This window comes from Apodemus sylvaticus, chromosome 15, assembly GCF_947179515.1.
Source record: "Apodemus sylvaticus chromosome 15, mApoSyl1.1, whole genome shotgun sequence".
Lineage (NCBI taxonomy): Eukaryota > Metazoa > Chordata > Mammalia > Rodentia > Muridae > Apodemus > Apodemus sylvaticus.
The window spans coordinates 88,265,934-88,269,439 of record NC_067486.1 but is presented as its reverse complement, the minus strand read 5'-3'; the positions used below and the strand labels follow the sequence as shown (position 1 = coordinate 88,269,439).

At 52.3% G+C, this 3,506-nt stretch overlaps 1 pseudogene; it reads right to left on the bottom strand.

Moving 5' to 3' along the window:
• Window positions 1-2,221: 2,221 nt before the first annotated feature.
• On the bottom strand, window positions 2,222-3,297 carry LOC127665693 (secreted frizzled-related sequence protein 4-like; annotated as a pseudogene).
• Window positions 3,298-3,506: the final 209 nt, after the last annotated feature.

The following is a 3,506-nucleotide window of genomic DNA, read 5'->3' as shown; positions in this document are numbered from 1 at the left end:
CTCCCTCCCCCCCCCCCCCCCCCCCGCGCACGGGCTGGGAGTGGCAGGAGAGCAGAATCTCACGCACCCTCCCCTCTCCTCACCCCTCTCTATCCGCCCTTCCTCTCCCTCCCACTTCCCCACCCACCCACCCACTCGCCAGCTCTTGGCTTTCGCTGTTCTGCCACCCACAGCCGCTGCCCGCCCGCTGGCTGCAGTTGAGGGGAAAAACAGAGGGAAAGGAAAAGTTGCAGTTGGGATTCAGAGGGTCGGCCTCGGGGAGGGAGAGTTGGCAAGCTGGCTGAGCGAAGGGAATTGCTCTCTCCCTTCCACTTCCTGGCCTGGTGCTGCCCGGTTTTGCTGCAAACTCCTCCACGGGAGGAAGTGAAATGAGTGTGGCTGAGGTGACTGGGGTGCTCCCCAGCCTGGGTGAGGGGCTCGGGCTCGCAGACAGTGACAGGGAACAGGAGCACACAGGAACCCCAGCGAGGCAGCCAGGGACGCAGGCTGCAGACCTGCAGACCTAGATCTGAATGACACTCATCTGGGTAATCAAGAGTCCAGGAGCCGAGCTCGACTTGGGAGGGGACTGTGGGGCGGGGTGCACTGAGTGCCCCCAAGTCTATTGCTCCTTCTTGGCGGTGCGTTTTGGGTTCAACCTTGGGCAAGCAGGGAGTATAAAGGGAGAGAGAGAGGGAAGGAGCGCCTGCGGAACTGCTCTGGAGAACCGAGGTGACCCAGGGCGAGCCTTGCAAGCTAAAGAAATGGCCGGCCAGGAAATTGAGACCTGAAGGGCATTTTTTGACAAGCACTGCACCAGCATCTTTGAGGCCAGCTTCTTGGGCTCAGCCATCGGGTGCGCCGAGCTGGCAGCCTGGTGAGGGGGCGGGCAGACTGCTCTCTCCCAATGATTTGGGGGCCACAGAACTTCCTCTTTCCATCCCCCACAAACACCCTTCCTGGTAGGGGCTCAAAACAGGTGCAGCCTTCCAGGCAAGTTTAGACCTGGTTGGGAGAGAAGTATGTCCCCCCACACAGATTTTTGCCTTGATAGGATTGTTTTAAAAATAAAATGCAAATGTAAATATGCGAAATGTGAGCTTTTTCCTGAGAAAACCTGAGATTTTGCTGTGAGAAAGGAGAAGAAAGGATTAGGGGAGTCCCAGCAGGCAGACACCCTAAGCATTCTCATGCAGAAGAAGGCAGCTCTCTCCTCCCCTAGCTTGGGAAGGGCAGGCAAGGGAGGAAAATACATTGAATTCAACAGCATCCAGGATCTGAAAGGATTCTCCCTGCCCCACCGCACCCCGTGGATTCCAATGCAGGTCATGCAACTTGTAGGCAAGATGGGGGAAGGGGTGTTGCGGTGCCACCAGCCTGCCCCTAGTGCCACCAACAGACGGACTCGATGTCTCCCCATAACACTTATTGCTGGGAGTAAAACTTGGGTGAAAGGAGGAAAAGAAAAGAACAGGCTTAAAAAAAGGCAGTTTCCCGACTTCTTCTTCTGTTTTATTATTATCCAAGATGGCTCTTTATTGCTTTAGTCATAGAGGAAGAAAGAATACCGTTTGTGGGGCGGCCCCTGGGTAACTGGTGAGGAGCATCTCCCGGATGGTGTGGTAGCCAGATGACAAGAACATAGACCTTGACAGTCTGCCCCTCTTTACTTGTCATTTTTAGCTTTCTTTTCAAAGTTTCTAGGTAAAGACAGAATTGAAAGTCTGACAAACACACATCACCATTTCCCACATCCCATAACTCTAAACTTTTCAAAGCCACACTCATCTGAAAAACCTTCCTACGGACCACACACATAAAGATCTTTTAAGTACGATTCCTCCTGCCTTTGTCAAAAACATGTTTTCAATAACATTTAATATATCACTAACTTCCTAACAGAAGTTAAAGGATATTCAATATTTTTGTCAAAAAAGTTTTGTTTGACATAGCATGTGAACTTTACAATGTACATACATTATAGGTCAAATTCCCAAAACTGAAGGTCACACAGTATGCACACAGAGCACTGAATGCAGGCGCCCTTCCCCAACTTTCCCTCTTCTACTTTCCATACCAGGAAACCAACAAATAACAGGGCTCTGTGACTTAATGTGAAACACTGAAGCCATCACTAAGAGAAATGCTGCAAGATGTGTCTATAAAAAGAACCCCAGAGGGTCCTTAAGGCAAGTGGTGGGTGGCGTTCTGTAGGCTGTTCCAGGCAGCACCACCTTCTCCTTCAAAGGTGGCTCCATCTTGGAAAGTAATTAGCTTGCACCTTTCTTCGGGTTTGACTTTTGGGGTCACTTCTCGCTTTGATGTTCTTCTTAGGACTGGCAGGTTTGGGAGCAGGTGACCCTCCCTTTGGCTTTGGGGGGTTACTGTGACTAGGGCAGCTGGCTGTTTGCTGCTTGTCCTGAATTGTTCTCTGCTGTTCCCGAAGTCTCTCTTCCCACTGTATGGACCTTCTACTGAGTTGATCTCCCCATTTCTCAACTAAACAATTTTCAAGAAGCATCATTCTTGAATGCCACTCATAACACATCATTAGGACATCTTGATGGGGCAGGATGTGTGGACACTGGCAGGAGGAATTGGTGATGAGAGGGACTTGCATTCGAGGGATATAGGTGAGGAGGACTTGAAGATCTCTTTCACATCTACCACAGTTGTGACCCCATTGCAACCACTCCTCTGGACGGCTTTTATTTTGGCATGAATAACATAGCTGTACTTTTTGCTCATATTTGTTGCCAAGGTTGGCTTCACCTTCTTGCACTTGCACTGATCAGGGCTCAGACGTTTACAGTCCGCATCAAAGGACCTTTCTTGCACCACCATATCTGGTGTGATGTCTATCCACTTTACATCTTCCGGAAGGTCAGCGACTATTGCCTTGGGAGAGATGCACACTCCAGGGTCATAGGCCGGCAGCTCTCCGCAGGCCAGGCTCTCTGGCCAGCTGTGGTTATACATCTTCATGAGGGGCTCACAGTCGTTACATGCTCGCTGGCACACAGACTTTCAGGGCTCGGCGGGATCCTGCAGGATCTCCAGGGTACAGATTTGTGCGTACATGGCACAAAGGAAGAAGTGCAGCATGGAGCTGCAGTTCAGGTCCACTAGCTCCTCATACTGCTAGATAGCAAGGATGGCGTTCTCCTGAGTGCTGTGGTGCAGGTGGTTGGGCATCTGGGTGACCTTCCAGGGCTTGTGCCTGCACTTGGGGATGCACACTGCCTCGCATGGCTCTCCCCGAGCTCCCAGCGCCAGGCACAGCCACAGGCATGAAGCCACCAGGGCGGAGAAGATCATGGCGCTGTCCTCCTGGGCTGCAGTCCCTGCTGGGAGGACCTTTTACTTCCAGCCGGGCTGCTCTCCTCATCTCTACCTAGGGCCAGTGGAGTGAGCTTTCCTGCTGGAGCTCCAGTCCGCACTGTTGGGGAGTTCTGGGGCTTTGGCTGTAGATGCCCCCTGGGCACACCAGCGCCAGCCGCACCAGCACTCAGCACCGACCCGCATGG